The 22,723-nt window shown below is 40.3% G+C and overlaps 1 protein-coding gene across 5 annotated transcripts in view; it reads right to left on the bottom strand.

Moving 5' to 3' along the window:
* Positions 1–22,723, bottom strand: part of CDK14 (cyclin dependent kinase 14) — a 621,136-nt gene that overhangs the window by 232,278 nt on the left and 366,135 nt on the right. The window lies entirely within an intron of this gene.

Genomic DNA, 22,723 nt, shown 5'->3' with positions numbered 1-22,723 from the left:
TCAGCACGACTTACAGAAATTCCTTTCCACTACTGTGCTTGGTCTGTATCCTCTCCCTAATATGACACTTAGAACGATTAAAAGACAAAGCTGTTCAGTACCTCTCCTCAGTTGGAGGGTGATGATACAGCACAGATATAGCACACCTACAGGCTCTTGTCTGCTTAGCTAGCTAAGGGGCTTTCAGTTGGAGGGTGATGATACAGCACAGATATAGCACACCTACAGGCTCTTGTCTGCTTAGCTAGCTAAGGGGCTTTCAGTTGGAGGGTGATGATACAGCACAGATATAGCACACCTACAGGCTCGTGTCTGCTTAGCTAGCTAAGGGACTTGAGCTCTCATTTCTAATGAGATGTTTCCTATGACATCATTTTTCAAAGATGCCTTAGGATATACTAATGAAGCCGAGAGAATTATACTTAAAGGATTTATAAAAACCAGATAGGAAGCTCAAGAAAATTAAAAAGTAGAAGTATAAGACATATCAACATGTTAACGTAGCAGAATACTTGATTACTGGAGCTGCCTTCCTGCCTTCCAACAACAGAAGCCCTTCAATTTAACATGAAGGGACTATTGCAGGGGTCCCCAAACTACGGCCCGCGGGCCACATGTGGCCCCCAGAGGGCATTTATCTGGCCCCCGCTGCACTTCCGGAAGGGGCACCTCTTTCATTGGTGGTCAATGAAAGAAGCACATTGACCATCTCATTAGCCAAAAGCAGGCCCATAGTTCCCATTGAAATACTGGTCAGTTTCTTGATTTAAATTTACTTGTTTTTTATTTTAAATATTGTATTTGTTCCTGTTTTGTTTTTTTACTTTAAAATAAGATATGTGCAGTGTGCATAGGATAGGGATTTGTTCATAGTTTTTTTTTATAGTCCAGCCCTCCAACGGTCTGAGGGACAGTGAACTGGCCCCTGTGTAAAAAGTTTGGGGACCCCTGGACTATTGCCTGCATCCCTTACGCTCCCTTCCTACACTGCATTAGCCCTGTGCCCCCTTCTCCTGATGGATTAAACTGACTGCTGTTAGTAGTTCACTTAGGAAGAATTCATCCACTTAAGTTCTATATGTATGATATATAAATTTATTTCAGGAAATGTCTCCTTTAATTTGTTGTTTCTTTTGACAACTTGAATAATTATGTAATTATCACCCACTTAGTCTAAATTTTTCAATAAGAACTGGTCACAAAACCTTATAATTAAAGCTGTGTTTAAATTCTTATTTTAGGATTTGTTACCTGGTAAGGTAATATATAAAACATCTACCCATGCTTATATATCTTTTAATTCTTTTGAACTCAAAATTTCCAAACTTAATTTATGACACAGATTTAGAAATTGAGCTTTTAGATTTTTTATCATAATTAAAAACAAAATGTTAAACCAAATTGCTAATCTCTGTAATTATGAGCAGAGATGAAATATTTTTTAGGCCTAAATGTCGTACAGTTTGGGAATTCTTATTCTGAGAAAGAATATAAAATTATGAATAAAAAATTGGGTAAGAAAGTGAATTCAGAATGAGAAAATAAATCCAAAGAAGTCATAAAAATTTTAAATCTAATAAATGTGACAAATAATATAAAATTTAGAAAAGTAATGTAACATTTATTATCTGACACAATATTTTCTTTCTAAAATTTTGCCTGCATTATCTTTGATTACCTCTTCTATAACAATTCTATAGTATTATCTGTGAAGAGAATACAGAGATAACTTAGTCTTCCCTTTAGCATAATGATGACCTTGTCTGATAGTATAGAGAAAGGTTGTTTTTTTTTCAACTTCACTGCTCATTATTGGTATAGTCATGTAAACTTTTAGAGTTGTTGTCTCTTTGGGGAAAACTTCTGTCAACTTGCGTACAAGATGTCTGTATGCTATAAACAGTAATTCCAAAGTATTCTGCACAATCCCCGTGATAAGATACCAGAGGGACAGAGGGACATGCTCAGCTCAATGTGGAGAGCAAGGAAGGACTTGTACTCCCGATGACGCAAGGGACAGGAAAGTGGGACCTGGTGGATTATGGGACAACGGCATCAGAGGTGGGAACGGGGCATTCAGGCAGTGAAGACGGGATCCAGTAAGTGAGGGATCTTGAGAGAGCCATATGTTTTGTTTCAGCTCTGCATGGAAAATGGGAGGAAAGTTAAAAAGAGGGAAGACCATATTCTGCACTAAGAAGTTCGTGTTTTATTCCTAGGCTAGTAGGTCTGAAATCTTTTTCGGCTCACAACACGACGGATAAAGCTCACTGGACATATATGTGGAAACCTAGATTACAGGCAGATAAGGGGATAAAATAGCTGTGAGGACAGAAGAAATTACAGCCACTAGCTGTAAAGCCACCTTGTTCCCTTCCACTCACGGCAGCGAATGAATGAGGTGAACAGTAGTATAAGCCTTTCCTCTACAGGAGGCAGGGGGACAACACACAATAACACACAAGGGCACACACTACGGACCATGGGCCAAATCCCATCTAGTGCGTTTTCACAGAGCCTATAAGCTAAGAATGCCTTTTACATTTTAAAATGGTTCAGAAACTCAAAAAAAGATTACTTTGTGATATACGCACATTACAGGGGGTCCTCGAGTTACCGCAGTCTCAGCATACAACGTTTTGAGTTTACAACGCTCACTCTCATAAAAACTTAAAAAAATTGAGACAGGAGTGTTTTGGCTTAGCCGTTAGCGTCATACTTATGGACTGCATGGGCAAACCAGTTCCTAGTCTGGAACAATTCTTTTTTTCTTTTTCTTTTTTTTTTTCTTTTCTGTATTTTTCTGAAGCCGGAAACGGGGAGAGACAGTCAGACAGACTCCCGCATGCGCCCGACCGGGATCCACCCGGCATGCCCACCAGGGGGCGAGGCTCTGCCCACCAGGGGGCGATGCTCTGCTCCTCCGGGGTGTCGCTCTGTTGCGACCAGAGCCACTCTAGCGCCTGGGGCAGAGGCCGAAGAGCCATCCTCAGCGCCCGGGCAAACTTTGCTCCAATGGAGCCTCGGCTGCGGGAGGGGAAGAGAGAGACAGAGAGGAAGGAGAGGGGGAGGGGTGGAGAAACAGATGGGCGCTTCTCCTGTGTGCCCTGGCCGGGAATTGAACCCAGGACCTCTGCACGCCAGGCCAACGCTCTACCACTGAGCCAACCAGCCAGGGCCAAGGAACAATTCTTTAAGAAGGTAGAAAGGCCTGCAGCAGATCCTGTACCCTCTACATCAGCTGCTTCCTGAGATGAAACACCTGTAGCACAGGTAGAATCATCTCCAGTGTCTCCTGCACGTTCCTTAGGCAATCCTGATTCACCTGACCCAGTATCTCCAGCACCTTCTGCGGGTTCTCCTGCCTCTCCAGCTTCCTCCTCCCAATAGTTCACTCTCTCCCACCTTGTAATGCTCCTTCCAGTGTGCAAGCCACAGAAATAAATGCAAGAAATTATTTTTACATTCATTTTTTTTCCTGTTACTACACAGTACAGTATTTTTATCTTTTTCTTTTTCTGTAGCTTAGTTGTATTTTTATTTTCTAGAATCAGATTATGATTTTACAACTGCATTAGGATAGGTAAGTGATTTAGGCTAGGGTGTGTTTCAACTAACACCAAAATTCAGGTTTACGTCACTGTCGTAGGAATGGAACTGTGTTGTAACCTGAGGACCCCTGTCTATGAAATCCATATTCCCGTGTTCATAAATAAGGCTGTACTGGGACATGGCCGTGCCCCTTCACCTGTGTTGTCTATGCTGCTTTCCAGTCATCAAGACAGAGCTGAGTAGTTGCTACAGAAACTACACTCTCTGAAAAGCAGAAAATCTTTACTTCTATCCATGTTATGCTTCATCTGCATAAAAACTTACTTATAAATAGAAGAAAAATCATCCTCATCAGTTATGGAGAAAAAATAAATAAATTACATATGATCCTTTGTGAATAATTAATAGAAATGGGCTCTCAAATAAGATCTGGTTTCTTACCATTTTCCTCAGTAGTTTTCCTGTGATAGCTGTTCTTTAAAAGTTTCCGTGCATTTTGTCAAAAATTGGTAGATTCTTAAAACTTCATTTAAAGTGAATATTTTTACCTTTGAAGTATTTTTAACTTGAAAAATATGTATGAAGATTTTTAATAATAGTGCTTCTACAATCAGCTCTATAAGAATTTCTTCTCAATATTAAGGATTTATGAGTGATGGATAATATGTTGGGCGGAAGGAGGAGGGTTGACTTTTATGAACGTTTTAAAGATGTTTTTATTTTGCGTTTTGAAGATTGGGGAGCAAAATCTTATTATTGAAAGTACTACCTAAATTATTTTCATAAACAATAGGAAATTTCACTTGACAAATAAAATTCTGTAAGATTGCTGTGTACTGAAATGATTTCAAGTTATTTTCTATCTACATCCAATGTCAGTGTGTCTGCATTAATGAAAAGAGAGGAATCTCTCTTTTTTTTTTTAAATAATACCTTGAGCTTTTTTTCTTCCTTAAAACCAAGAGTGGAGCCTAGAGAGACTGAAGGCCCCACCTGCTCTTCAATTTCACGTCACACTTTTACTCATGAGACCTCCTCTCCCCCAGCCACGCCGCTCTGCCGTCCGTCCCACCTCCTCCCCTCCGGCCACGCCGCTCTGCCGTCCGTCCCACCTCCTGTCCCCCGGCCACGCCGCTCTGCCGTCCGTCCCACCTCCTGTCCCCCGGCCACGCCGCTCGGCCGTCCGTCCCACCTCCTGTCCCCCGGCCACGCCGCTCGGCCGTCCGTCCCACCTCCTGTCCCCCGGCCACGCCGCTCGGCCGTCCGTCCCACCTCCTCTCCCCCGGCCACGCCGCTCGGCCGTCCGTCCCACCTCCTCCCCTCCGGCCACGCCGCTCTGCCGTCCGTCCCACCTCCTGTCCTCCGGCCACGCCGCTCTGCCGTCCGTCCCACCTCCTCCCCTCCGGCCACGCGGCTCTGCCGTCCGTCCCACCTCCTGTCCTCCGGCCACGCCGCTCGGCCGTCCGTCCCACCTCCTGTCCTCCGGCCACGCCGCTCGGCCGTCCGTCCCACCTCCTCCCCTCCGGCCACGCCGCTCTGCCGTCCGTCCCACCTCCTGTCCTCCGGCCACGCCGCTCTGCCGTCTGTCCCACCTCCTCCCCTCCGGCCACGCCGCTCTGCCGTCCGTCCCACCTCCTGTCCTCCGGCCACGCCGCTCGGCCGTCCGTCCCACCTCCTGTCCCCCGGCCACGCCGCTCTGCCGTCCGTCCCACCTCCTCCCCTCCGGCCACGCCGCTCTGCCGTCCGTCCCACCTCCTCTCCCTCCGGCCACGCCGCTCTGCCGTCCGTCCCACCTCCTGTCCCCCGGCCACGCCGCTCTGCCGTCCGTCCCACCTCCTGTCCCCCGGCCACGCCGCTCTGCCGTCCGTCCCACCTCCTCCCCTCCAGCCACGCTGCTCTGCTGTCGGTCCCTGAAACATGCAGCGCTCTTTCTCTTGTCAGGGTCTGTGCCTGAGTTGTTCCCTCTGCCCAGAATGCATTTCCCTCACCCTGTGTGTGGATCATTGCTTCTTGTTACTCAGGGGTCAGCTCAAATGACTTCATTTAGAAATGTCCTTCTCAGCCACCATATGTAAGGCAGGTTCTTCCTTGCCACCCAGACCCATGTCGTACCCTCTTTTCCCTAATTTGTTTCCTACACAACACTCAAAAGATGTTAGCTTGTCTTTGCTTTTTTGGAGTATGTCTCCTCTACATGGATGACCCAAAAGACAAGGGCTAGGTTGTGGCCATCATCTTGTCCCCACAACACAGAGAAGTGCCAGGCACACAGTATGGTCTCAAAGATATTTGCTAAATGAATGAATCAAAACCAGCACAACCCTCCCTCTGCTCTCCTTGTCTCAACTTTCAAGTGGGAGCTGAGCTTAGGGAGTTGTGTCAGAAGAGCATTGTATGAAGTGGGGGTGGGGGGTGGAGAGGAACTTGACAATGGAGGGAACTGGCAAATCCTGACCATGTGAACAAGGTCAACAGTGATAAGTCAGGAAGATAGCAGTCCTCCCGATATAATGCAATGATAAGGTCACTTCATCTGGGCAGTTTTCCTCCCCCAAACATTAGACAACTCTGCATCAAGTAACATCCTACAAAATACCGGACCAGTAGTCCTCAAAACTGTCAAGGTCATGAAAAACAAGGGCAGTCCAAGAAATTGTCATAACCCAGAGGTGGTCAAGGACACAGGATGACCACAGATAATGTGGAATCCTGAATGAAATCTTAAAACAGAAAAAGAAAATTAGGGAATAACCAGTAAGATCAAATTAAGCTGTTGAGTTAATAGTAATGTGTCACTGTGGGTTCCTTAGTTGTGACAGATATGTCACAGGTAAGATGTTAACAATAGGGGAAACCAAATAAAAAGTATGTAGAAACTCTCTATAGTCTTTGCAAGTTTTCCATAAACCTAGAACTGTTCTAAAATCAAAAGTTTCTTTTTTAGAAAAGGTGAAATGAAGAAGCATCTCCTTGGGACAGTATATAAAGTTAGACATTTAAGTAGAAGAGTCAAAGCATTGTGAATTTTCCCCATATGGGAAAAATAGAACCTCTGTGCATTTTGATGAATTGTTTTTTGAAAGCAACACAAGCATCCAGAACTGCAGGCTAGAATGTAAAATGTCAGTTAAAGTTAACCTTAAATAACTTGGGCAGAAAACTAATTAAAGATTAAGTTTGAGATGAAGGTATTTGAAAACTGACATACACACTTTATGGCAAAGGAATTCAAGATAAAAACCTTTATCTAAACTATTAAATTTCAGGCAATGGGGAGAGTATGGAATGCGGAGGAAAAACTAAATTCCCAGGGAAGGGGCAAGAACTTTTCTCCATCACAGTAGGAAACAAGTTCAACGGCACTTCTCTGGGAAGGCTTCCTGGTCTCTCAGATTGGTTAGCTTAGGTCAGGGGTCCCCAAACTACGTCCCGCGGGCCGCATGTGGCCCCCTGAGGCCATTTATCCGGCCCCGCTGCACTTCCAGAAGGGGCACCTCTTTCATTGGTGGTCAGTGAGAGGAGCACATTGACCATCTCATTAGCCAAAAGCAGGCCCATAGTTCCCATTTAAATACTGGTCAGTTTGTTGATTTAAATTTACTTGTTCTTTATTTTAAATACTGTATTTGTTCCCGTTTTGTTTTTTTACTTTAAAATAAGATATATGCAGTGTGCGTAGGGATTTGTTCATAGTTTTTTTATAGTCCGGCCCTCCAACGGTCTGAGGGACAGTGAACTGGCCCCCTGTGTAAAAAGTTTGGGGACCCCTGGCTTAGGTCATACCCAAATTCCATGCTTCTCATGGTACTTCCTACAACTGTAATTTACTTAATTGTAAATGTATTAGCCACTCTCATCTTTCTCAGAATATCGGTTTGGTCTTTAGCTTAAAAGACAAAGTTCAAATGAGCCACAGGGTTATGGCAATATAATAGCCTTCCCAGACCTGAATGAAATAGGGTTAGGTCACTACAGTCACCAGCTAAGATGCATTGCAATCTACCTATGAATTAAAGTCCTGTTGGGATGTTATGGTGCACGACAACTCTTATCTTTCAACTAGAATAGGGATTAATTAAATCCATCAACTCCCTACTCAAATCATATCTGCATTTGACACATGACATTTCAAATGGAGTATACTCAATTTTCTCATAAAGATATTGATGTCACAAGATGCTAATTAACCTAATAAATGATCATCCCACATTAAGAAGTATAAAATAGGACCTAGAAATTATTATTTATCTAAACTACATTAATTGTATTTTCACCATCAAAAAATAAAACACTGCTCTCCTTCTTTCTTAATTCTCAGGGCAACAGTTGGGTCCCATCTCAGTAGACAACGTAGAAAGACTAAGATATGGTTCAATTAAAATCTAAAAAAACCAAACCCTCCCAGATTTTAGCTTAAAATTTCATCCATTTATTAACAAAGGCATGAGCTCCATAGGGCAGAGAGCTTTAAGCAGAGAGTGACAGTTACGCTCTCAAGTGGCAGCATTTAACCACAGAGCCCAGCTCATGACACAGTAGAGACAGCTGCCCAGCCAGCTCACCCTGTCACCAGGGGGAGACCGGCCGGCCCCTTCTCATTGCAACCTCCCTAATTGAAAGTCACAAGACCTCCACTCCAGTTCAGAGAAGCACAGACAGGGCTGTGGATAAATACAGTGTCACGCTGCTCTGAGAGGGGGACAAATGAACAGGACCACAGCTCACTGCAGGGTTTGCCTTTCTCTATCTTCACATTAGATCCGCAGAAGAAATTCCCTCAAAGTCGGCGTGTGAGAAAAAAGCACCTGAAGCAGCTCTCCTCACTCTTTAATGTGGACGCCCATCACGTAGGGTCTGGGCAGAATAAAGGTTCTGACTGGCAGGTCTGGGATGAGGCCTGAGGTCCTGCATCTCTAACACGCCTCAAAGCAAGGCGGGTGCTGCTGGCTGCAGACCAGAAACTGAGGAGCAAGAACTGAAAGGAATCTAGGTAATTCTGTTTTGAAAGGAGTTTCATAGTTTGGATGAATTCTCTGAATACAGATTCAGGCTCCCATCAAAGGTATAACAAAGAAACAGGAGCCTAGTGAAATAAATTAGATTAAATGCTGAACACAAGCTGAATTTAACACCCAGGAATGCAATACTAACTTGGAAAGGTTCCTCATGAACGAGCCTAATAGGTAATTTTATTTAGCCATGCATCACTGAAATAAGCCATTATGCAATTAAAGCTGGTGTGATTTGATGTACCAAGACTGCCATTTATTTATCTCACTTCTTTGTGCTGAAATGTATATATTCATAAAATTAACCAGGGTTTTGTTCCCTAGGTTACTTTCTAAAGATCAAAATTAAAAAAAATAACTTTTTTTGCAATAATTTATAAGAAAATTTATTATACAAAATAGACGTGATCTTTTCAAGTTGGCATTTACAGTATTTGAAAAGTGAAAGATTAAAAAATTACATTCCTCATGCCCTTGATGGCTACTGAAGGAACTGAATTGATTACACTGTCACTCATCATTTACTGTGGTTAGCGCTTCGTTAGGCACAGATAGGCACAATATATCTTAGTCAAATACTTGTACGGAGTACTTAAGTCTCCAGGAATGAACACCAAACCAAACCAAACTAAACCCAGATGGTGGGGAAAAGCCCATCTCAAAAGACATTCGAGGCCCTGGCCAGTTGGCTCAGTGGTAGAACGTCGGCCTGGCGTGCAGGAGTCCCAGGTTCAATTCCCGGTCAGGGCACACAGAAGAAGCGTGCATCTGCTTCTCCACCCCTCCCCCTCTCCTTCCTCTCTGTCTCTCTCTTCCCCTCCCGCAGCCGAGGCTCCATTGGAGCAAAGATGGCCCAGGCGCTGAGGATGGCTCTGTGGCCTCTGCCTCAGGCACCAGAATGGCTCTGGATGCAACAGAGCAACGCCCCAGAGGGTCAGAGCATCGCCCCCTGGTGGGCGTGCCGGGTGGATCCCGGTCAGGTGCATGCGGGAGTCTGTTTGACTGCCTCCCCGTTTAAAGCTTCGGAAAAAAAAAAAAAAGACATTCAATCCAAAACAATAAGACTTTTTATATAACGGGAAACTCTAAGATTTATTTTTCAAACAATGAAACAAAATATCTCTAAGAAGGTGCACTTACAAATTAAGTATGGTATATCAGAACAAAAATTAAATAAAAGCGAAGAATGAAGTCCAGGCAAATATTGTAGCTCATTCACTAAGACCGAAGCCCTTGGCTGGCTGCTGACTCAGGAGCCAGGCGGGAGAGTGGGAGCCCTTTTCCTGCGTCAATATCAGAAATGGGACTCTGAGGAAGTTCAAGAACCCAACTGCCTCGAAGTACCAACCAGCATTAATGTTTCTTAAGTCAGTGATAATTCTTGTTCATATGTTTTCAATACATCTATGTATCTCAGTACACATGCATTTTATCACATACATGTTTGTGTGTATATATGTAATATTACACATACACACACACACTCATTTTTTTAAATCAAATGGCAAAGCTGTGTTCTTGCTTTCTGGGCCAGTCACCTAAGCCAGAAACACAGGAATCATCCAGTACCCTTGCCTTTCCCTTACTGCTCTCATCAAGTCATCAAGTTGTCACATCCAAAATATCCTAACCATTCCTAAATAGCCCTCCATCACAGTCTTCAATCATCGCCTCACACCCATTCCTTCCTTTTTCTCTACCTGCTTCTTAAACCATGTCCTTTTTCCTACCCACATATATCAGCTGTTTCAACCCTTGGTAAGATATTTTGTCCACAGCATGGCCTCTGACTCCAGCTTTGTCACCTTGGAAAGATGGCTTTCACAAATCAGCCCAAGTAATTACCACCTGGTGCCACCTCCCCTGAGCCCTCACCTATCCTCTCAAGGATGAATTGGTCATCATCATCCCTGAGCCACCCCTGCACCAACTGTATACCTGTGAATAGCTCATCAGTCTGACTCTCTGACCTTGAAGTCATGAATGGCTCTTTCCCATCTCTATAAGCCCCGGACCTGACCCAATGCCTGGTACAGAACAGGTGTTCAATGAGTATCTTAAAAATGAATGAATATATTGCATAAACTTATGTGAGTAGTACACACAAGAAACTGCAGCAGAGAAAGAAACCTGATGTAGAACTAATATTATCATATAAAATTAAACACTAAAAAAATTTTTAAAAATTCAATAATTTCACTATAATGTCTAAACCCTAACCTGATTTATAAAGTCACTCTGAAGGAATTCTAGCGGTACAATTTACTCGAATGGTAAAATTTAGCGACAGAGGAATTTGAGAGAAAGTCAAAGACAATGTTTTGGCTTTTACATCTAAAGAAACTATATTACATTATTTAAATGTCTTAGTTGCAGTACCAGAATCCTGGGCCAGGGATCCCTTCATTATGCCATGCTGACTCCCCAGTTAGAAAAAGGTGGCTTTATTTGGTCAGTCTGGCAGATTAAAAAAGAAGAAAGAGAGACAAGAAATTTGTTCCTGTTCCTGGTGATAGAAATGCTAAGAAGGATAAGGATAATGCCAAAATCAAGTCTTCAAAATTCAGGTTTGAGCAGACAATAAAACTGTCCTTAAAAACTGAAGTCTATCACCATTGCTAGTGTACTGAAAATAAGATGGTTGTCTCTTTTAAAATGCTTGAGAATTCAAAACAGACTGCCACAGATAATGAGAATCTTAGAGATAAAGTACTAAAACAACAGCCCCAGGTTATAGAGATAAATGAGACTATTCAGACTAGGAATATCAAAAAACCAGGCACAATTAACTTAAAGTATAATTAGGAAAGGTCCTTACTGAAGACTGCTATAAGTAAACAGCATAAAACTCATAATACTGCATTCAACAGCAGAGAAATATTATTTCTTGTACTATGGGACAATAAAAAAAGAGAAGTTCCATTTGATTAGTCATTTAAAATGCTACCAGTGAAAGTACTTCTCCAAGGAATAACTGTAGACCAGTCAAGACAAGAAAAAAACAAATTAGCAAAGCTTGCATATCTTTAATTTCTGTTTATATGACAGCTGATGCAGAACAAGGAAGTCATATTATAAGATTTCTCCCTGCGAATATATTAATCCTCCTGCATTAATATGGAGAATTAGGGAAAAAATTATTCACGGCTAATTATGTTAAAGATCAAAGCAAATGACACATTCAAGCAATCTCTTTAGAGAAACCGTATCTAGCATATCATGCAGAGAAGAGCTGCTGAGAGAGTATTTGATGGTAACATATTTGACATCTGAGACCATAGATAATGTATGGAAAACCTGAAGGCAAAACCCTTCCACTGTAAATCCTCCTTGTCCATTCTGTGGGCTTCTTGAAATATTCCCAAAGACTTGCTCTGGAATGTGGCTGCGTGGGCTAGTCATTGCACATAGAGTACACTGTGAATGATGCCCCCTGAAGTTGGGTGTTGCAATGACACTAGTGAGTGGTGTTGAGGACAAGGACCAGGTCTTTTCACTGCTGACCCTCTGGAAATTCTGTAAGATTTTGTTGAATGAATGAATGAATGAAGACACTCATATTGTATAAGAGAGCGCTTTGTGGGAAGGGGGCTGCACTGAAATTCTACTTTTTTTTTTCCTACCATCAACCAGCTAGTGTGTGCAATATAATCAAGCACCTTCAGAGTTTGGGGATGGGGGTATAAAATGGCCATTAAACAACAATAAAATTATGAATTGATTTCACTGGGTTACTAAAATTCTGAAGCAATTTCTAAGTTGAATATGCTAGAATTAAATATGACAGATCAAAATTTATATATTTGATAAAGTTTTTTCATTTGTTGAGTTTACAGTAAGCATGAACATATTGTTCTCAGAAGCAAACATGGTAAAAGCTAGCAATCAAGGAAGAACCATTAAATTATTGATTACAAAGAACAAAAAAATCTCAAGTTTCCATATAAAATGTGATAATATATAAACATCTGGCTCTTAGAATCTACTGTCTCACAAGGAAATATAGAGAAATATAAAATACAATAGCAAAAGATAAACAACTCACACTGTTCAGAAAAATAGGGAGTTACTCAAATTCTGTCTTTAGTAATTTAGTAAGTGTCCGTCAGACACTATGATTAAGTTTTGTTTTATTTTTTAATGGAATTTAGCAAACTACTTCTTGACCACTGATAGGTTATTTTAGTTGACTTTAATTCTTTTTCAATTATTGTATTATTTCCCCACCTTAATGGCATCTTTTACCAATAGGGGTCTAAGGACACTATATTTGAAGAGCAAAGCTAAAGAAATAAAACAAAATAAATATCTAAGTTTATCAATTATATAGCATCTAAAATCAAGAAAGCTACTAGTACACTCATTTACATTAATTCATACAGCAGAATACCAACAAATAAAAATGTGATTCTTAATTAAAATACATTTCAGATAATGCAGTGTCCTGAGGAATTAATTCACAGACATTACAACAGCACATAAGTCTCCACTTCTGTTCTTCAATTCCCAATCACATATTTCCTGTGCATATAAGTTAACACCTTTTCACCTTCATTGGATTAGAAACTTTATATTGACTGAGACAGTTGTTGAAAGAGTTTCACTAATCGCTTCTCTAGTTTTAATAACAAGCTTATGTTGGATTCACACATGCCATTCATCCAAAGGTCTACCTTCTACAATCAATTCTTTAAATTCATGTAAAATTTTTATCTTTTTAAGAACTAGGACTCCACAGTCTATTTCCTTTCATTACTAGCTCATCAAAAAGCTTATGGCTTTCAAGTTTTGTGGGTTTTTTTCATAAATAAGATATCATTATTTCACTAATACTTAAATGATTAGGATTACAAATTTCTACCACCACACTCAGATGCCTGCATTGAAGCTTTTGTTAAACTTTGTTAACTGCCTTTGTTAAGCTTTTTGATTGGCTTCCACCCATCAGCACCTACAGTTCAAATCTGTTTCAGAGCAAAACCACAAATTTCTACAGAGCAAAGCCCTTAGTAGTCAATCATCCATAGTGAAAGCCGCAAATATTAAATTATCAACAAGAGCAGGACATGCGGTAACTTCCCATCCTTCCCCAAAGTGATCGAAGTGTCAGTTAAGGATTAAAATTGTAAACAAGGATAAAATAAGTAGATGAGAAGACAAGTGAATGAGAGATACCCTTTCCATTCCAAAGATGTGGCAATCCAGGCAGACCACAAGCAGTTCAGAGTATTTACTTACAACAACTCAGAAAAGGCTCAGGGCTTAGAGACACAGGTTCTAGAAAGTGTGCAGGTATGTCTGACAACTGGAAGTAGGGTGGAAATTGAGTTTGTATAAGCAATTGACCCACACGTCTTCTCTGACTATCTCACACACCAACCCACCAGCGGGATCCTGAATGTTTCCTCTCTGGAATAAACTAAACCCAAAGGGCCTCAAACTGAGGATCAAAGTGAGAGCAGAGTGAGGCACACAGCTGAAAAAGGGAAATTAAGTGAAAAATATGTTTACTGGCCTGTGTGACCATCAGCCCCTCTCCTGTCCTGCTTTGAGGATGTCAGTTGCCAGGAATCATCTGAGGAAGAACAAAGAATTGGCCTCCAGACACTGACATCTGAAGGTCTTCCAGTGAAAAGTCCAGCTTTTTGTCTGAACAATATATAATGAACTGAGCATATAGATTCATAGCGCATCATTTATAAATGTAAATAGACAGCCAAGGATTCCCTTCGTGCCATATTTGAAGAAGCTTTCAACAAAACCAGAGAAAAAGGAAGCAGGGGTTATAGATAGGGTAAGTAATTTAAAAAAAAAAAGAATGAAAGGTTTGGAAGACAAAACGTGATAAAATAAGAAGGGAAAAACGTTTTTTAAAAAACAGAGGATTAAGATAGGAGCTCCAACGTCAAACTAATTTCCAAAAAGCAATGACAGAGATGATGGAGGCCAAAAAAATCGTTAAAAACGAAATTCAAGGAAATTTTCTAAGAACTGAAAAAATGTCGTTATATTGAAGGGAACCTACCCAGAACCAACAGAAAAAGATACATCTAAACTTTATTATCATGAAATTTCAGAATACCAGGGAAGGAGAAAAGAGCCTAACACTTTCCAGAGAGAAAGGACGAGGCGGCAGACAAATGGCTGTGAATCAGAATGGAGCCAGACCTCTTAGCAGCAATACGAGAAGTTCCACGAAAATTAAGCAAGGCATTCCCAATTCTGAGGGACAAGCATAACTATCACAGACCGAAACTCTATCAACCACACGTGGGAGTAGAATAAAATCATCCTCAGACAACGAACAATTTGAAAACTGTATCTCTAATGCATTCTTTCTTAGGAAGCTAAAGGAGAAAGACTTAGAATCCAGGAAACAGGGAATCTGTAATCAGTAAAGGTCCAGCAGGAGAATGAATCCAACCCAGAACAGACTTTAATGAAGTGCCTACCTCCAGGGCTGTGAGGGAATCAATAAGACATTGAAACACTAAGAGGCTAGCAACAGCAGGAAGCCATTACTTGCCTTACAACTAAAAGCCATTATTCCCCCAAGAATGAAAAAGGTCAAGTGTTATTGAAATCTATTGACAGTGAGAACCATGGAAGAGGGACTTCCCCATAGAAGCTGTAGTCAGCCATTTCCAGAAATATGGGCTAAATAGGAAAGAATAATCCATCTCTCTCTCCCCTGTTGTCCATTGCCTGAACCCAACTGGAATTGTAGCCAAGAGAGCTTGGAGGATGTATTCCTTAGGGGTCAGCCATCCAGGACATAGAGCAGGGCAGAAGAGGGTAGAGAACAGATCTGAAGAGAAACAGAGAATAACCAACTTAGGACCTATGACAACAGGGGAGGGGAAAACGGAAGTCTCAGGATGACAGATGTTCAGCTGTGTTAAAGCAAGAAATCAGACAGCTGCCAGAGAAAAGTTACAAGGAAAGGGTTGAGGGAGGTAGATGTCAAGAAAATGAAAGGGGATTGATAGATTTGCTGATATGTTTGAGCATTTGAATTTTTTTCATACATAATTGACATATCTATAAATAATTAAGACTAAGAACAAAGACAATTAAATGAATAAAAGTCAGAGAGCATTATAAAAGTCCAAGAAGAACACAAGGTTATATAAGAAAGTATACATATTGTGAATACCACTTGACTTACGCAGGGATATTTACATATTAATGTTTCAAAATGTAATATAGACTTTATTGGGAGATTGAAAGGAAGTGGGGAATAATTGATAGAAGAAAATCAAACTTATATCTATCATAACATCCACCTAGTAGATAATGTCTAAAACAGTAAATCAATAAATAGCAATATAAACAATTATTTAAGACATATAGAGGTAGATACTAAGAGTTGAAAGTAGTTGCTTCTGGGAAATTAGAGGGCGAATATAGGTGAGGCAGGAGATTACTATTTTTGCTGTTATTACTGTTATTGTAACTATTAGTTAAAAGTCATACCTGAAATAGGTTTTATTTTCATGGTTTCCTAATTAGGAAACTGAAGATCAGGATAGTATATGGATCTGGTCAACCACGGTTGCACAGGGAAGAAGTGGCAGAGATAGAACCTAATTTAAGCTTTCAAAGTGTTCTCTTCTGCACAATGTGTTCTCTGTCCTTCACTCAGCAAACCACTGCCAATTACATGACCAGAGAACTGATTTTTACATAAATAAACAAACAACTGAAAACATAAATGGAGCTAGTATACATCCAATGGTCTCTACACTTTGAGCACTAATTTATATATTTCCAAATTAAATACACACACACACACACACACAATAGGATGAAAACATCTAGGTCAAAATTTCTAATTCTCCAGACATAAATGGTATGTTCATTTCCTTAAAGCCAAAGAGAGCAGATTCTATTTCTTCAGTATGTCCTACAGCACCCTTGGATGCTACATAGGCAGACTTAGTTTTATTGTGTTTCGCTTTTTTACATTCACACATGTTGTGTTTTTTACAAATTGAAGATAAGGCCCTCCACCAGCAAAAGGGTTATAAATTGCTTTATTGTGATACTTGCTTTATTGTGGTAGTTTGGAATGGAACCTACAGTTTCTCTAAGGTATGCTTGTACTCCAATAAAAGTGCAATCCATTTCACTTGCCTGATATACTAAGAACTAATAAGAATGCTATTCTCAGCATTTGTGTAATCTATATTTCTTAAAGAATTTCACATTTAACCATCTTTTTCTATCTCACAAACCAGTGAAGCAGCCGAGTATACTAAGGGCTATCTAAATATCATGAAACTTAATGTGATTGGCCACTTAAAAATTATCCAAAAACCACTTTGTGGGTTCCAATTACTTTGCCAACTTTGAAAAAACAGGGAAATTTTTATTTTTTAAAAAATATTTAGGCCCTGGCCGGTTGGCTCAGCGGTAGAGCGTCGGCCTGGCGTGCGGGGGACCCGGGTTCGATTCCCGGCCAGGGCACATAGGAGAAGCGCCCATTTGCTTCTCCACCCCCCCCCTCCTTCCTCTCTGTCTCTCTCTTCCCCTCCCGCAGCCAAGGCTCCATTGGAGCAAAGATGGCCCGGGCGCTGGGGATGGCTCCTTGGCCTCTGCCCCAGGCGCTAGAGTGGCTCTGGTTGCGGCAGAGCGACGCCCCAGAGGGGCAGAGCATCGCCCCTGGTGGACGTGCTGGGTGGATCCCGGTCGGGCGCATGCGGGAGTCTGTCTGACTGTCTCTCCCCGTTTCTAGCTTCAGAAAGATACAAAACAAAAAAAAAATTAAAAAAAAATAGTAGTGAAGACTAGATACAATGCCTCATTATATATATTATTATTTAGCTCACTTATCACTAATATAGTACATGACTAAACAATCCATTGAAAACATACACACATTCTTTCTCTTACAAACGTACATTGATAAACAACATGGGACACAAAAACCACAACCAGGCTAAGCTTAGAAAAATAGAGCTGGTTTGTGTGCCCCGGCCTGGCAGCCCAGCTGGTTAGAGCATCATCCCAACATGCCAAGGCTGCAGGTTTGATGTGTGGTCAGGGCACATACAAAGATCAACCAGTGAATGCATAAATAAGTGGAACAACAAACTGATGCTTCTCTCTTTCTCTCAAAATTAAAAAAATAGTTTTTAAAATTAAAAGAAAAATAGAACTGGTTCCCTTCAGATCTCCAAAGCCATCATTAAATTAGGCACCTTGGCAGCCACTCAACAATGCAATAATAATCTAGTACAGGGATTAGAGAATCGGACTTTTGGAGATCATTCATTAGTAATCAATGTATAGAAGTTTTCTACAAGAAATCTGAGTCTGCAGCCAGTGGTCCTTTGGTGTGAATTAAGCATTCATATGCATGAAGTCTCTTCTGATTACTACAGTATTTAATGAATTACTGCTCTAGTGCTTTATGAGAAAGATGGCCACATGTCACAGTTAAATCCATGTTTTATATCTATTGTTCTGACAGAATTATTATTAATTCCCAAAAGTATTCTGGAATGATTCGCTATTTGAGCATCCTAATGTTAAGGGACTTAAATAGTAGGAGTGGATTCCGAAACCATGGCTGCCACACAAGCTCAGCTTTCACCCACCTACAGGCCCCTCTGACTGTCACTCGTTCTCTTGTTATTTCTCTCTCATGTCAGTGATACTCTGACAACTCACCTGGATCACATATTACTTGAGCAGTTCTCCGGAGCTCTTAAAGAGTTGTTACTTTTGACAGTGACTAATTCAAATCCTCCTTGGTCTTATGACTGGATTAATTATATAATTAATAAATAATATATAATTAATAAATAATAAATGTGTAAACCGTGTTCGCAGATGAATTTAGGTAGCCTGTGAACTCAAATTCTCATTCTTACCAGCATTTTTTAAATGAACTTATTCATTTTAGTAGAAGTGGTAACTGAGTCATGGTTAGGAGCTGGGAAGACACATGCCAGCCTAGATACTTACTAGTCCTATAAAATGTATTCAATCCAGTGACTCATGTCTTAAATTTATCTTAAAGAAAATCCTCCTGGAATAAAACTATATAACACAGAATATTAACGAGAGGGAACAAGGCAGTCCTCCGGGTTGTTGAGTGACAGTGAAAGCCACACCCGACACACACAAAGGACTCAACATGACTCAGCATAATCTATATTCAAAAGTAGGAACTTCACTGTATTTGTGTTTTGGAATAACTTTACTAGCAAAAGAAAACCCAATTTCTTAGAGAGTATTTTAAGAGGATATGTAGTATGTTGTTAAGGAACAGGCTCTGGAGCGGGTCAGCAGCGAGTCTGAATGCTGACGGTACTCAGCATTCAGACCTTACCTACCACCCTACTGGGTTTCCCAGGCGCTGTTTCTTCCGCTGCATGACAGTACAGTGGGTACGCAATCTACACGCACGAGAGTTCAGAGTACAGTTTGAGTTCAATAAAAATATTTATCATGGTTACTATTATTACTATTATTAAGACTCAATTAATAATACTACTATTACTCAATTACTCAAGACAGGACTTCATATAAAACAAATTTATTTTCAGGATGGGGACTAGAGTAGGATTCACCTATGAATCTCTCTCTTAAAACACTGGTAAACAAACCTGAGTCCTCAAAACTTTTATTTTATTACATAAATTTCCGTGGTTCAAGAGACCATTAAGAAGGAAGACAGCTCTATATGTTGTCAATATGCATGGTGATTAGGTTTATTTAATAAAAACCAATGCTAAATGGCCTTATAAAACTCAATAATAAATAGGCCATTTCTTTTCTGATATATGCAAAAACAATTTTGAGGCAGACATTTTTCTATATATCAAGACGGATATGGAAATTTTTTCTAACCACCCAGCTGCTACAGTGTTAAATTAATTTTAATCTTAAGTCAGAGATGTAATAGAGAAAGGGTGATTTAATATGCAATCTCATTACATTTGACAGGCTTATTTATAAATGATTTTGCCCCACATTTTGACAAGCATAGTTAATATGTTAATTAGCTTTTAAACAGATAATGAAAGGAAGAGGTTGACATGCTATCATTCTTCACACACCATGTTGGGGAGCACTGTAATTGATACCAAGCTAATAAGTATTGTGGCCCCCCAAAAATCACTCTGATCTTGATGAGATAATTATTTATTAGCTACAGATAACTTAATCACCTTCTGTTAAAAATTAACCCCTTAAAATAATTCCAAGTGACCTACCGCTTTAGAAAACAAATGCCACTCTAAACCTATTTGTGAATTTCTATAAAGGGGTATAAAACCTATTTGGAACAATTCCCTCCACAGCTAGAACAGAACTCCCTGAGAAGGGCGAAGCTACCCACACAGATAAGCTGCTTTCCACATCTGTACTTCTCCTAACATGGCTTTCAGCACTTGGTAAGCCTTTTTGGTTTAGGAGCTTAAAGATGATGTCCAGTACCTCGACTCTGAAAGAGTTATAAAATCCAAGAATTAAGAGACGTTACACACGAGACAATATCCAAATTGATTCCTCTGCTTAAAGCCTCCTTCTCAGAGGGAGACAAAATTATCAAACACTATCTTTCTTGATGAGTGCTCAAATCGTCCCACATATCCATACCCACCACGGGGCTGGGGACCTCGAGCAGCAAATCATCACGCGTGCGCTCAGATGTCCATCACTTGCCAATGTTAATGCTCATGTGTCTTCATTAATATTTCTATTGCCTGTGGCTATTTAAACAGAAAACTGGAAAATGTAACACTGTGTAGGGATCATTAGGTTTTAGTTACTACCCTACTGCCCCAGGACGGCAAATGAACTGTAAAAACAGCCTGCAGCCGTTGCCACCTGCCTCCCTGTTATTGTCCATAGGGTAATATTTGCACTTCTCCTTGGTGCAGCTGAGCCTGATTCAATTATCATCCCATTTCTAGGTCTTCACATAGCCAGCATCAATGTCATTGATTATGCACTGGCCCTGTGAACTCCTCTCTAACTGGAAAAATACATACATTTTACCTGACTTATAAGATAATAACAAAATGGCTTTTAGAAAATGGCTTGGAATTAAATCAGATTCGGAATGACAGGCAGAGAGAGCATAGACATAACTCAAATTTTAGGGCTTGGAAATGAAGAGCCAAGAAGCACAGGCAGCGGCTCAAACATAACATATCGACTGTTTTTGCCAATGGATAATGGTGCATGCAGACAAAAGGGCATTTGGGGTCTCCTATTTGGTATCAGTTTTCCTCCCTTCCACTTAAATAGCAATCTCCTTCTTATGCTTCATTATGTCTCTGTTTAAAGCACACGGGCAGAGAGCATCGAAGCCTTCTTCCGTAAGAGAACCAACACACGGACACATGCACACATACGAAAGGAAAAATGGGAGTTGGAGTGGTGGGGGGCAGGGACTGGAAATGATCAAGCACCGACATATTAGCAAGTCACAATCCATGTGGCTCCTTGTACTTGAAACAGCACCCTTAAAGGTTTGGGAAAAAAATCAGCCAATAGTGAAAAAAAGAACAGCTTCTCCCAAAAATGAGGGTAGAGTTGTAACTCACCCGCCAACCACTGAGACTAAACTGGCTCCAAGCCACAAATATTTCCAAACTGTTCTATCAGCAGAATCCTTAGCTGACCTCACTGAAAGGCAACCCAGAATTTCCATACTCAAAAAACAGAGAAAACCTCTCCAGAACTCAAGAATAAAAGTAATGATTATTTGCATAGCTTACTCTCAACGATAAGTCAGGAAGGAGGAAGGGAATTAGAAAGCTAGTAACTGATATCTTGATGCATTCTTTGACTTTTATTTCCAATTTTTCCCTCAATTACAACTAATGATCAAAATATCTATTTTGACCAAGCCCTTGCCTAATCTTGGGGTGTGGAGGGGGGGAAATCTGTGTAAAAATATTTCTAAAACAAACAAAAAAGCCAGGAAGTAGGATGAAAAAAATAGCTGAGCTCAGCTCCTCAATGATAGATGGTCACCTTTATTCTCGGTGTTTTGGAATATACATTACAATGGCATTAGATTTATTGTAAGGCGTTACAAAACTTACGCCGATGGATCTTAGGCTGTTTGATGACGCAGATCCTTTTATAACTCTATTGGAAGCTACAGATCCACACCCCATAAAATAAACTGTCCATGTGTATACAAAATATTGAATAGAACTTCAGGGGTTTCAAAGATCCCAAACCCCATTCCTAGGGGATTTTCTAGAACCTAAATTAAGAAAATCTACACTGTGCCCTACATCACAAGGAGCTTATTTTCTCACCATAAAATATTTGAATCCAAAACATCAGGGAAGAAGCCAGACTTTATCCTAGCCTAAGTTACTAAAAGCCAAGATAACTGAGGGCAAAACTGTGAAGTAAGTACATGGCAGTAAGATAAACAACACGTGCTCAAATTTTATTGAGGACATAAACATTATATGAACATGTAACTGAATTCTGTAAACAGTCATTCATGGAAGATGACTCCTGTTATAAAATAACCATGTACTATGTAAATTGTTTTGCTTTAAACACATTTGTAAATCTAGAAATAGATTTTTCTATTAATAAAAGACATTTTCAACAGTATCTAGTAAGCCTTTTCTGAGTGCTAAAAATTATTCCCTTATTTGATTTTTGATTCAAATCCCAGTGGACTGGAAACTCATTGTATTTTATCATTAATAATAATTATGCATTAAATCTCATCAGTCTTTGGGCCTCCTATTATGATAGATTTTTAAGTTTTGTTATACCATCATATGACACTGTGATTCTATTGAAATTACACTTATTGTGATCCTTTAGAAGAGTAGCTTTATTTCATTTTGGATAATGGGTATCAATAGTTTTCAGAAGTAGACTGCACTAAATTTAATGCCTGACAGTTATACCAAAAATTTCAGAACACTTATCTGAGCTTTGTTGTAAATTTAAACATGTTTGCTGTTTGAAGATATGAATATATGTCCTTGTTACAAAATAAAACCACAAAGTAAGACCTTTAGGGAGAAAAATCACCATACTGATAGAAAAATATCTCTGCCCCTGCCCATCAAGAATCACTACTGGACCCCATCTGCAAGGCAGCCTCTAATTAGGGAATATTCTCAATCATGTTTTTTAAAAAATCAGCATCACTGCACACACAG

Source organism: Saccopteryx leptura, chromosome 12, assembly GCF_036850995.1.
Source record: "Saccopteryx leptura isolate mSacLep1 chromosome 12, mSacLep1_pri_phased_curated, whole genome shotgun sequence".
NCBI lineage: Eukaryota > Metazoa > Chordata > Mammalia > Chiroptera > Emballonuridae > Saccopteryx > Saccopteryx leptura.
This window is presented reverse-complemented; position numbering and strand designations above follow the sequence as displayed.